We start from the raw sequence: 14,446 nt of genomic DNA, 5'->3' as shown, positions 1-14,446 counted from the left end.
TCTGCGCACGCTCCTGACTATGATTTGCCCCATGGTGAAATAAACTTTGACACACCTGTTCTAGATGCTCATGGCATCTTCTCCCATTCCTCCTTAACAAGTGGCACAGTGAGAGCTCTCCAGCAAACAAAATCTTTGACATGACTATAAGATGTCACTTCTGACAGTGAGTGTAACCACCTGAGGCTCTTCTCATTTGATTAGAATGTTAATCCAGCAAACCACATTCAATAAAAACTCATTTTGCTGTTGAGATGACATTCATCACCACTGTGCCATTCCTACTGATGTATGTTGCAATATATGTCACATCAACATGTAGAATTGGCACTTGTTGAACTAATAACTTTGCTGTACCAAACACATGTTAGGACATCATGGGGGCCCACTTAGAGCAGAGACCTCCCAGTGTGCTCACCTAGCTTGTTAAAGATGTTGGATAACCTATCACTCACTCTAGACTACGAATAGAATACTTGACAACACTAAAACTGAGCGCTATCATCTTTGTATCGGAAGTATTCCCTCTTGTATTAATTTGGATGATATTTGTGTGTGCGTATCTATGAATTGCAGTACCAATACTTTTTTCAAGTAACAATTATCTGTACTTTCTACTCCTTACTTCATCAAAGTGGTTACTTTTTTCACCCTCCGCGGATGACAACACGATGTGTAAATAGACATAACTAAAGAGCGGTAAGAGATTTTGATTGCGCGTAACAGAATCCAAGAAGCAAGATATTCCCCATCCATGGCCTTAATAGAACTGTTTGATGATTGAACTTCAAGAATAACTTGCTCACTGAGACAGTTGGATCGATCATCGAATACTGTAGGTACAGTATGTGACTGTTTTGAACTTCCTCTTTTTCTTACCTCACAATTTCTTCACTTCCTGTGTGTCAGCGAGTGCAAATGACGAGCGCTGTATGTGCTAAGGAGGATGTGAGGACTATTTCCTGGTGCAGTGAAACCTCTGAAGTTGAACGCAATCTGTTCTGGTACATTCCCCTGACTGTGTCAGAAAAATGTTTCCCATAAGGAAAATGGAAAAATAATCTGTTGCAGGAATTAACTGACACCATCATAAAATCTTTCTTAACTGTCCAGGCATTGTTTCAAGTAAGATTTCAATATTCTTAGATCCATCCATTTTCTTTAGCGATTGTCCTCATTTGGATCGCGGGTGGGCTGGAGCCTATCCCTGCTGACTTTGGCCATGAGGCGGACTACACCTTGGACTGGTTGCCTGCCAATTGCAGGGCGGATTTTGACAATCATTCACACTCACATTCACACCGCAGGACAATTTAGGGTCTTCAATTCACTTAACCTGCATGTTTTTAGTAAATGAGAGGAAGAAAACCCACAAGCATGGGAAGAACATGCAAACTCCACCCAGGAATGTAAAACCCTGAATTGAACCCACAACATCAGAACTGTGAGGCAGATCTGGGAACCACTTAAGCACCATGTCGCCTGGTCATCAGTCCATTTAAAAAAAAAAAAATTTGTCTGTGAGCGACAACAAACCCCAATTCCAATGTAGTTGTAGTTGTAAAATGTAAATAAAAACACAATACAATGATTTGCAAATCCTTTTCAACCTATTTTTAATTGAATACAAAGACAATATATTTAATGTTCAAACTGATAAACTTTGTTTTTTTGTTGTTGCAAATATTCACTCATTTTCAATGTGATGTCAGCAACACATTCCCAAAAAGCTGGGACAGGGGCATGTTTACCAGTGTGTAGCATCACTGTTCCTTTTAACAATACTCAATACGCATTTGGGAACTGAGGGCCCTAATTGTTGAAGCTTTGTAGGTGGAATTCTTTCTCATTCTTGTTTGATGCACAACTTCAGTTGCACAAATTGTCTCGCCGTATTTTGCGCTTCATAATGCGCCACACGTTTTCAATGGGAGACAGGTCTGGACTGCTGGCAGGCCAGTCTAGTACTTGCACGCTTTTCCTTCCAAACCACACACTTGTATGTGGACACGTGCAGAATGTTTCTTGGCATTGTCTTGCTGAAATAAGCAGTGATGTCCCTGAAAAGAGGTTGCTTGGATGGCAGCATATTTTGCTCCAAAACCTGTATGTACCTTCCAGCATTAAGGGTGCCATGGGCACCAACACAAGATGGAGTTAACATCCCGTTCTGATGTGGTGTGAGGCAGCAACATCTATAGGGTGTAGGTCAGCACTGACGTGAGCCACATGTGGTGAGGAAACAGAAGCGGAGCAAATGCATTGCCGCCCTCCAGATGACTTCCTGAAGGTTGGACCCATCATAACCTCTTCTCCCTCCGCCTTCTCATACATCTGGCCAATATTTATATTCATAACAAGAGGGAATGATAGAAAATAACTGAGGCAGTTCTATAAGGCTGCTGCCTCCCATAATAAACTTCCACCAGGCGGGATGGATTGCAGACACCTCCACCAGCCTGCAGCGCTCTGCTCAGCATCATCAGCATCATCATTGGACTGGCTTTGCAAAATGGAACTTTCCTGCATCCATCTTATTTTGTTTATCTTTTTTTTTCACCAAATAATATGAAAGCATTTTTCTTCTGGAACTGTCTGGCTGTTTTTTCACAGGGAACACGGAGCGAACGAATGGCTGTCATTCAAACACCGTTGTATGATTGAATTGTTTTATATTATGGGTACCCTGGCAGATTTGATTGGCATGCACTGCTGGATAACACATACTGGTAAGCCCACAAGACATTTTATTAGGTATGCCTGCACAGTCTAAAGGAACTTAATGAAAAGTGCCTTAACCCTTTTAGCACCATAATAATAGATATATTTATTAGTTTCACAGCTTTCAGGGGCAGTTGGAAGGATTAAAATTGCACGAAGTAGCGAGGAGTTACGGTAATTTGAAATGCACATCACCAGTGATTCACGTCGTTTTAAAAGGGTTGAGGAATTCTACATCACTGCAAACTACAACCACAATAATCAACCTGATATTGTTAAACTAAGCGCCTTTAGAGAATGAATGCTGAGTGAGGATGTCACTGAAATGAACGAAATCAATCAAAGACTATCACGCTGTAGGACACATTACAGAGTATCATAGCTATCCCCAGATAGAATGCAAATAAACGGTAAGTGAGGAGCATAGCTATGACATTGGAGCAGTCTGATTGGATGCTCAGTGGAACTTCTAAGATTGAACACAATCCATTTTTGGACACAAACTGATTTGTTTGGCTTTGTACCAGTAATTCATTTTTTCCCCATAGGAAATAATGGAAACAAAAATAATCCATTCCATTCAAACTGTTGCCATTGTAAAACTGTGCAATGTTTTTTTTAAAATTTCATTTTAACATTCTTAGCAGTCAAGTTAACCACTGTTACAACTCAGCCTTAAATTCAATGACAAAGGTGTAAATCTGATGGTGATTCAGATTTCAGATGCAATTGTCACACAAGCGTCACTGGAAGTTAACCACTGGCATTGCATACATTTGTGTGACTTTAGAGGTGTATTTATTTTTTTCTTTTTGCCATAAATGTGGCAAAAAGAAAGGACTGGTACCAGTCCTCTCGAGAGGGGTTGGACTCTCTTCCACTCTGGAGTTGCCTACGGTGAGAGGCGCCGAGCAGGTGTGGGTATACTTATTGCCCCCCGGCTCGGCACCTGTACGTTGGGGTTCATCCCGGTGGACGAGAGGGTAGCCTCCCTCCGCCTTCGGGTGGGGGGACGGGTCCTGACTGTTGTTTGTGCCTATGCACCAAACAGGCACCAAACAGCAGTTCAGAGTACCCACCCTTTTTGGAGTCCTTGGAGGGGGTGCTGGAGAGCGCCCCCGCTGGGGACTCCATTGTTCTGTTGGGGGACTTCAATGCTCACGTGGGCAATGACAGTGAGACCTGGAAGGGCGTGATTGGGAGGAACGGCCCCCCCGATCAGACTCCGAGCGGTGTTCTGTTATTGGACTTCTGTGTTCGTCATGGATTGTCCATAACGAACACCATGTTCAAGCATAAGGGTGTCCACATGTGCACTTGGCACCAGGACACCCTAGGTCGCAGTTCGATGATCGACTTTGTGGTCGTGTCATCGGACTTGCGGCCGCATGTCTTGGACACTCGGGTGAAGAGAGGGGCGGAGCTGTCAACTGATCACCACCTGGTGGTGAGTTGGCTCCGATGGTGGGGGAAGATGCCAGTCCGACGTGGCAGGCCCAAACGTATTGTGAGGGTCTGCTGGGAACGTCTGGCAGAATCCCCTGTCAGAAGGAGTTTCAACTCCCACCTCCGACAGAACTTTGCTCATGTTCCGGGGGAGGCTGGAGACATCGAGTCCGAGTGGACCATGTTCCACGCCTCCATTGCTGAGGCGGCCGACCGGAGCTGTGGCCGTAAGGTGGTCGGTGCCTGTCGTGGCGGCAATCCCCGAACCCGTTGGTGGACACCAACGGTGAGGGATGCCGTCAAGCTGAAGAAGGAGTCCTATTGGGCCTTTTTGGCCTGTGGGACTCCTGAGGCAGCTGATGGGTACCGGGTGGCCAAGCGGAATGCAGCTCTGGTGGTCGCTGAAGCAAAAACTCGGGTATGGGAGGAGTTCGGTGAGGCCATGGAGAAAGACTTGGGACGGCTTCGAGGAAATTCTGGTCCACCATCCGACGTCTCAGGAGAGGAAAGCAGTGTACCACCAACACTGTGTATAGTGGGGATGGGGCGCTGCTGACCTCGACTCGGGACGTTGTGAGTCGGTGGGGAGAATACTTCGAAGACCTCCTCAATTCCACCGACACGCCTTCCCATGAGGAAGCAGAGTGTGGGTTCTCTGAGGCGGGCTCTCCTATCTCTGGGTTTGAGGTCACCGAGGTAGTTAAAAAGCTCCTCGGTGGCAGGGCCCCGGGGGTGGATGAGATTCGCCCGGAGTTCCTAAAGGCTCTGGATGTTGTGGGGCTGTCCTGGTTGACACGCCTCTGCAACATCGCGTGGACATCGGGGACAGTGCCTCTGGATTGGCAGACTGGGGTGGTGGTCCCCCTTTTTAAGAAGGGGGACCGGAGGGTGTGTTCCAACTACAGGGGGATCACACTGCTCAGCCTCCCTGGTAAGGTCTATTCAGGGGTGCTGGAGAGGAGGGTCCGTCGGGAAGTCGAATCTCAGATTCAGGAGGAGCAGTGTGGTTTTCGTCCGGGCTGTGGAACAGTGGACCAGCTCTACACCCTCGGCAGGGTCCTCGAGGGTGCATGGGAGTTCGCCCAACCAGTCTACATGTGTTTTGTGGACTTGGAGAAGGCGTTTGACCGTGTCCCTCGGGGAGTCCTGTGGAGGGTGCTTCAGGAGTATGGGGTACCGAACCCCCTGATACGGGCTGTTCGGTTCCTCTACGACCGGAGTCAGAGTTTGGTCCGCATATCCGGCAGTAAGTCGGACTCGTTCCCGGTGAGGGTTGGACTCCGCCAAGGCTGCCCTTTGTCGCCGATTCTGTTCATAACTTTTATGGACAGAATTTCTAGGCGCAGCCAAGGCGAAGAGGGTGTCCGGGTTGGTGGCCTCAGTATTGCATCTCTGCTTTTTGCTGATGATGTGGTTCTGTTGGCTTGTGAGCTCCAACTCTCACTGGAGCAGTTCGCAGCCGAGTGTGAAGCGGCTGGGATGAGAATCAGCACCTCCAAATCTGAGACCATGGTCCTCAGTCAGAAAAGGGTGGCATGCCCTCTGTGGGTCGGGGATGAGATCCTGCCCCAAGTGGAGGAGTTCAAGTATCTTGGGGTCTTGTTCACGAGTGAGGGAAGAATGGAACGGGAGATCGACAGACGGATCGGTGCAGCGTCTGCAGTGATGCGGACTTTGTATCGGTCCGTTGTGGTAAAGAAGGAGCTAAGCCGAAAAGCGAAGCTCTCAATTTACCGGTCGATCTTCGTTCCTACCCTCACCTATGGTCATGAGCTGTGGGTCGTGACCGAAAGAACAAGATCCCGGATACAAGCGACCGAAATGAGTTTCCTCCGCAGGGTGTCCGGGCTCTCCCTTAGAGATTGGGTGAGAAGTTCGGTCATCCGGGAGGATCTCAGAGTAGAGCCGCTGCTCCTCCGCATTGAGAGGAGCCAGATGAGGTGGCTGGGGCATCTGATTCGGATGCCTCCCGGACGCCTCCCTGGTGAAGTGTTCCGGGCACGTCCCACCGGGAGGAGACCCCGGGGACGACCCAGGACACGCTGGAGAGACTACGTCCTTCGGTTGGCCTGGGAACGCCTCGGGATCCCTCCGGAAGAGCTGGATGAAGTGGCTGGGGAGAGGGAAGTCTGGGCGTCCCTGCTAAAGCTACTGCCCCCGCGACCCGACCCGGATAAGCGGTAGAAAATGGATGGATGGATGGATGCCATAAATGTAATCAAATTCAAGGTTCTACAATTTCAGGGGCATTCAACTTTAGAGGTTCCACTGTGAGTGATTCAGGGCCAATCCCATGACATCATTGCAATATCTGGCGTTTGATCAGAGAGATTGATATTTCAGAACTGAAAGTGCACTCACATTCACAACTACAGGCAATTTAGAGTTTTCAATTAACCTACCATGCATGTTTTTTGGGATGTGGGAGGAAAACAGAGTACCTGGAGAAAACCTACGCAGGCACGGGGAGAACATGCAAACTCCACACAGGCGGTGCCGGATATGAACTGTGAGGCAGATGTGCCAACCAGTTGGCCACCGTGCCTACAACATTAAAAGTAAATCTAAACTATAATTGGAAGCTTTCATGTATTAAATTACTGTCGCTCGTCAAAGAAAGAAAGAACAGTACAGTGTTTTAAAAAGGCAGAATTGTTGACACGGCTCTTGTACTGAGGGCATTGTACACGTTTGTGAATGCGGCAACAGCCCGCAGCTAGTTAGCTTAGCTCAGCCTAATGACTGAAAACAGATGGAAGTGCTTGTCAAAAAACTCCCAAGAAGCACGTGTGAAGCTCAGAACAGCACACGCCAAAAAGAAGTGATGGCACACATCCTCACATTAAGCTCCCAAATACATTAAGCCCCCATCATAATTTGCTGGCATGTGAACTAACCAAAGATTGGCAGGCAATCAGTGAGCAATCAAGCCAATCAAGGCTGCAAACAAGCAAAAACAAACAGCGGGAGGGTGAGCGATGGCGGAACAGCGCTCCCGTCGGCCCCGCCTGACCTCGGGACATGGCGGGGCCCCCATGACAAATAAGCTCAATCACACTCAGCACACTTCCTACATCCAACTCCTCAACAAACGCTTCCATTCTCTCTATCCAGCTCCCATTTTTCTCTCCCCCTCCGAGCCCCCGCCCCAGTCCATCTGCCCGCCGGGCAGGAGGGAAGCATAGTAGGAGTTTTAATTGCCTTGCATTTCTATGAAGCCAACTTGATTACATTACTCGCTGCAGCCCACACTGCATTCTTGTAACCTGCTGCAATGTGTTGTCTTTATTCAGCCAGAGGGGAAGGAAAGAGAGTGAGGGAAAGGGAGCGAGAGGGCTAATATGAGTGAGAAGGTCAAAGGGAGCATAGATGGCCACTGTCAGGGGGGAAAACAAATTTACAGAATCCGAAGGCTCGTCCAGGCACTGGATGAGGCAAAGCTGAAGCAGAGCTCAGAGGCTGCAGTCATAACGTTCAAGCATCACTTACGGAGGAATGTGGAACCTTCTTCAACAAGCCACCACAAAGACTTTCATTTTTAAACAATCATATGTTATGCTTATGCTGTCAGGAGCAAGATGTCACTGCAGTATATGATGCTTCTGTTTCATCTATTTAGTGAACTCACACTCAGGTTGAAGAGAATATCAACATATGGATTATTATTTGGCGTATACAGTGGTGCCTTGAGATATGTGTCCATTCATTCCGTGACCATGCTCGTAACTCAAAACAGTCATATCTCAAATCATCGTTTCCCAGTAAAACAAATGGAAATGCCATTAATCTGTTCCGGCCGCCCCCCAAAAAAAATTGTAATAATAAAACTTCATTATTATTATTTTTAAATGTTGGTAATGTGTTTTTAATAAGGAAAATAGTAATCTAAAATATTGTACTTTATAAGAATATACAATAATGACATGGCAGAATGTAAAGAAATTAATGTTTTTGCCACTTTTTTTTTTGTTTGAACTCAATGGACATTGTGCTGCTCCTTCTGGTGTGTGTGTGTGTGTGTGTGTGTGTGTCTTGGCCACCTGGGGGCAGTATAATGCATCCATCCATCCATTTTATTTTATACTTCAATTGCACTGAAGTTCTCTTTATAGGCTTGGAGTGTTTTTTCATGAATGTGTTTAGCTGTCTGCCTAAAGATGTTGACATTTCAGCCTACAAGGACTCCTCTTCAAACTCAAGAGCGGAAACAAAGAAAGTTCTTTTAAGACCATTTCTTGAAGCTGAATTTGCCTTAATTTATGTGATTTTATAAAGATTGAATTTGAAGAATTATGATTGTTTTAGTTAAAGGGATATTGTTGGGCAATATTTGAATCTGCACATTCCCGTTCAATATTTTGGTCTATTTGACATTCATTCTCTGATTTCAAAATGAATAAATCAGAAGTAGTCGTAGTTTTATTTAGTGAATATTATTTGGAAGACTACTATTACTTAAGTCATATTATTCTAAAGTAAAATCACTCTTACTTGACTGCATCTTTTGGCTACTCTGCCTACCTCTGCCCATTACCTTTGTTCAGATATTGCATTTCTTATTCTGCTGCCTCCGTATGGTACTGTTCATTGCAAATCAACATGCGAAGAAACTGCCTCACCTCAGCCTCCTCGCCTTTGTCTTCCTGTCATGCCATTGCTTCATATGTACTGTCAACACACACCAATATGTCCCCATTCATGAATTTTCTCTATGTTCCGCCCACTAAATGTACAGTTCATAACACATGCCTGGCAGTCAGTCATTACATGTGCACCTCTTTCACAAGTTCCCACTCGGCTGGCCTTGCACAAACCCTCCTGCCATGGTTATCAAAGACTATACACTATGTACTCCAACTTGTGTAATGAAATTAAGAGATTTGAGAAATGAATACTTCCAGAGGGGAGAGCTAATTTGAAATGTAAAAGCAGTTAAGACAAGAAAAAAGGGGCGAGGGAGAGAGCGAGAGATGTGGGGAAAAGCAGTGGCTATAATGAGGGAGTATCTGTGGAATGTAAATATGAAGGCAGATGAGGCACGCCAACCTCCTCTGAGCATATTAACAAAGCTTAATGGAAGGACTGGCTCCAAGAGGCCTCGCCATCCATTATCTGACTGTTGTCCCGCGCAACCAGATATAAACTATATTCTCTTCTTCTCATTGTCTTATTTCCACTCGTAATACTGTCATGCATCCCGAAATCAAATGACTTCTTTATGTAAAGCGGACCCTCTAGTAGGCCCCTGGAAACATATCATTGTAAAAAGATGAGGAGGGATTTGTACAAGTGAAAAGCAGTCATCGTTTCACCAGAAAAACAACATCCATCATTATTAGCTTGTGTACGGAAATCACATCAATTCAGGAAAAATTTGATCTTCCCATGAAAGACGATAAATCAATTAAACACAGAGAGACAGGTAGGCACAGGTGCTCTTCATCCACGGATCAGTCGTTTTGATTGATTGTGTGTGCGTGTGTGTGTGTGTGTGTGTGTGCGTGCGTGGATATGCGCGCGTGTGTGGTTAAATGTCAACTCCCTCGTGTGACACAAAATGGAGATCAACGAGATGATGGAACGAACGGAACTGGCTTTAAACCTTCTATAGGGCACTCACTGAAAAGGATGGTTTAAATTTTAACTCTCAAAATGTATTGTAGGTGTGCTATGCCTTTTTTGTTTTTAAGCAACCACTACCATACAGGAGAAATATATAATATTTTGCCAAAAGTATTTGCTCAACTGCCTTGACTCAGATATTAATTAAAATGACATCCCAGTCTTAATCCATTGGGTTTAATATGACATCGGTCCACCCCCTTATAACATCTCAAACTCTTCTAGAAAGGCTTTCCACAAAGTTTAGGGGGTGTGTTTATGGTAATTTATGAAAAACAATTTCCAGAATCGCATTTTGTGAGGTTACTCACTGATGTTGGACGAAAAGGACGGGCTCTCAGTCTCTGCTCTATTTCATCCCTAAGTGTTCGATAGGATTGAAGTCAGGATTGTGCAGGCCAGTCAAGTTCATCCACATCAAACTCTCTCATCCATGTCTTTACTAACCTTGATTTGTGCACAGGAAGGGGCCATCTCCAAACTGTTCCCGCAAAGTTGGAAATGTCTAAAATATTAGCCCCTGAGCTCCAGTGAAAGGAACCCTGAATGCTTTGGCATGCCAAGAGATTTTGGTCAGTCAAACAGTTTGGGAATTACACTTTCCTCGTTCCAACATATCCGTGCACCAGTGCACAAAGCAAGGTCCATAAAGACATGAATGAGAGAATTGGGTATCGATGAACTTGACTGGCCTGCACAGATTCCTGCCTATAGATAGCCGATAGAACACCTTTGGGTTGATTTCAAGTGGACAGGCCTTCTCGTCCAACATCAGTGTGTGATCTCACAAATATTCTCCTGGAAGAACAGGCAAAAATTCCCATGAACTCACCCCTAAACCTTGTTGAAAGCCGTCCCACAAGAGTTGAAGCTGTTACAGCTGCAAAGGGATTTGCATTATGGATTTAGAATGGGATATCAACTTAAAATAATACTTGAGTCAAGGCAGGTGAGCGAATACCTTTGGCAATATAATGTGTGTGTGTGTGTGTGTATATGTATATATATATATATATATATATATCATCATCCATCCATTGTCTGAGCCGCTTATCCCCACAAGGGTCGCGGGAGCGCTGGAGCCTATCCCAGCTATCATCGGGCAGGAGGCGGGGTACACCCTGAACTGGTTGCCAGCCAATCGCAGGGCACATACAAACAAACAACCATTCGCACTCACATTCACACCTACGGAGCAATTTTAGAGTCTTCAATTAACCTACCATGCATGTTTTTGGGATGTGGGAGGAAACCGGAGAGCCTGGAGAAAACCCACGCAGGCACGGGGAGAACATGCAAACTCCACACAGGCGGGGCCGGGGTTGGAACCCCGGTCCTCAGAAGTGTGAGGCAGACACTCTAACCAGTCGTTCACCGTGCCGCCTATATTTATATATATTAAGAAGACATTTTTGGGTGTATTGATTTGATTTGGATTTGTCCTTGAGAATATTACCCCACCGTCACCCTCCTCATGTTGACGATTGGCTTTACAATGTACCACCACCTACCGTCCTTTGATTATATTTCCGTTCAAGCCAGCACAGCTACTCGATAAATTAATAATAATCATCATCATCATCATCATCATCTGAGCTAAAAAATATGACACATTACTTATGTGTATGTGATTTGTTTAATATTTGTATTACTATACAGAATAACACCCAAAGTAATTATATTTATCATGACTGGCAACATTTCCTGGGAGGTTCATGAGCATTCTAGTATAAATTATACGCTAATCAGTGTTTCTCAAATCCAGTTTGATACTTTAGTGAGTAGAAGTTTTCTATAAATCCACCTATCAACTATGAATAATGTTTTTTTTTTATTAAAACATACGTATATGCCCATCTATTTTATAAACCGCTTATCCTCATTAGGGTTGCGGGTATGCTGGAGCGTATCCCGGCTAACTGCCCGCGAGAAGCGGGGTAAGCCCCGAACTGGTTGCCAGCCAAACGCAGGGCACATGTAGACAAACAATCATTCGCACTCACATTCACAGGTACGGACAATTTAGTCTTCAATTAACCTACCATGCATTTTTTTGGGATGTGCTTCTTGCATTACATCTTCAGTATTGCGTGACATGAAGTGGTGTTTTAGCAACCTGCCACCGCAGTAATAAAATGACAACATCCTTCAAGAATCTAAGGGGTAATTTAAAACAAAAAAGAAGTGGGGTACTTAAAGAGGAATGCTACTGAAAAAAAATTGCTTACCGCTAGGCACTAGTTTGCTAATCTCTTGTTGAGCCGCCGCATTTACCCACGCATACACTGACTGAACCTTTTGTGTGGTCACACAGGGGATGTGTTTCTGTGTTCCGGGGGTCAGGAGTAATGGCTGCACCAGTTTCTTTGTTGGAAAGAAACGAGGAGCACATTAAACAGCCCGAGCATTGTGTTTCACTGTGGTGTGCACCAATAGCCACGACTCCGCATGGTATTCCTCCTGTGACAAAGGAATCTCCCAAAATCCCTCCAACCATCCATTTTCTACTGTGTGTGTCCTTATTGGGGTTGCAGGTGAGCTGGAGCCTAACTCAGCCAACTTTGGGATGAGAGGCGAGGTACACCCCGGACCGGTCACGAGTCAATCGCAAGGCACGTAGAGACAAAGGACCATTCACACTCACATTTTCACCTATGGACAATTTAGAGACTTCAGAGAACCATGTGAGACTTCACCTCAGTTTGCATCTCATTAGGGATGCACCGATACCACTTTTCCAGACCGAGTTTGAGTACTCGCCAATACAGAGTACCAATACCTGATGACACAATTGGGATGAAAAGGTGTACAGACAGACGTACACTATCGGTGCATCCAAAATGGATTAACATCATCATGGGTGATTGCAACGACAAATAGTGTGATGATACACAATACAATTGCAAAAGCGTTCCCGCTACATCTCCGTTATGTCAGATGTCTTCACAAGGGTGAGTACTTTTCCTTTAATTTCGCTTTATTTTATTTCAGTGGTGTCAAATGTATGGCCCGCGGGCCAAAACCAGCCTGACAGGGGGTCCAATCCTCCCCGTGGGGATAGAGAACATATTAACTGCAATTTTTCAATAACAGTAACTGCTAATTTTGTCCACACTAACGACCACTTAAATGACATTCTGAAATTGGCTGCTACTCAGGATTTGACACCTGATATTGATGCACTTGTGACAGTTAAAAGAGGTCAGGTTTCAGGAGCAAAGTAAGTCTACTTCATATAAAAATAAAACGCTGGGCCACCTCTGCACTGTGAAGAATACAGTTAAAATTAAATTAAAATTAAAATCAATACCTCCTGGAGAAATATTTTAAGACACTGAATATTGCAAAATGTTAAACAGCTTCATTTCAAAAGGGGTTAGTTAGTGTAGTGGAACACGCTCATGATTTTTTTCCATGCACTGCCACAACTTGTGTTTTTATGTTTACATTTACAAGGCAGGGGGATAACTGTACCCTCTTTCTGAATAGTTACTTGAACTTGTTAAGATTTCCAGATGGATGCAGAAATGTATGTAAATTTAAAATCAGTAGTTGTGGGATTGATATTTTCTGTCCTTCAGTTTTCTGGGGTTTTTCTGTCTTTATTCTGGAATGTGATTGATCAGCTCAGACGATTTCTCAATTGTGTGGAATTGCTACAATTGACAGTTTCAATGTGCCCCCCAAATTGGTTTTGTGCTTTGTTTTCCGCCTCTCCTCTCATCAACCTGCATGGATTACTCATACAACAGGAAACCATGACGCCAAGCTCTATTAAGTGGGATGGAAGGACATTATATCAGCATTTATCTCCCACTTAGTAGAGCAGCCTGAGGACAGACAGAGCAATGGAGAAGGAGAAAATGTGATTTCAACTCTTCCCAACCGGACTCGGGGTTTTGACTTTTATGACTTTCTTACTAGGCTATAAAACATGGGAAGATCTTGTCAGGTCACGAACAAATTCGCTTTGCTGTTCCCATGAACAGTGATCAAGATCATGCCAGATTGTCTGCACTCTGTGCACCACAAGACCATTTCTACTTTTCCCCCTACATTTGGCATGAAGCGATTGCATTTGATTGGATAAACTGACATCTGTGCCTTTGAGGCCAGGAGGCAGTCTGTCAATTTGTTTTATTTTGCAGGGAATAAAAAAAAAAGCATTCTTTGTTTACAGATTAATTATATCTGACATTCAATGCACCACCAGGCCAAACTGGCAACATCAGTCAGAATATAGCTGTACAGATGTGGAAGTTTCCTTGTTACAGCATTTCCGTAGCAAGTACTAAATAATAAATAAAACTATATTCCAATTTGCCACCGCTGTAGCCATACAACTAGAACAAAGAAAGTATTGTAGTGATAGTGAATATAAAATGTTGATGAATTAAAAACACCTGGTATGTATTTAGCATGCAAAAAAAACTGTTAATATGAATTGTATGTATGCATGATATTGCACATTGAATAATATTGATTTGTTATCCGTAAAAATTGACGTAAATTTACTTACAAGCATGGTCATGGAACCAATTAAACTCGTAAGTGAAGGTCCTAGTAATAGTCCATCCCTTTGTCACTTATATTGTGCAGTAGCGCCCCCAAGTGGCAAACACATGGTCATAGCGTGGACGGTTGAGGTTGTCCTGGA

The sequence above is a fragment of the Phycodurus eques genome, chromosome 8, assembly GCF_024500275.1.
Source record: "Phycodurus eques isolate BA_2022a chromosome 8, UOR_Pequ_1.1, whole genome shotgun sequence".
NCBI lineage: Eukaryota > Metazoa > Chordata > Actinopteri > Syngnathiformes > Syngnathidae > Phycodurus > Phycodurus eques.
The sequence above is the reverse complement of the archived record's forward strand: the minus strand, read 5'-3'. Positions refer to the sequence as shown.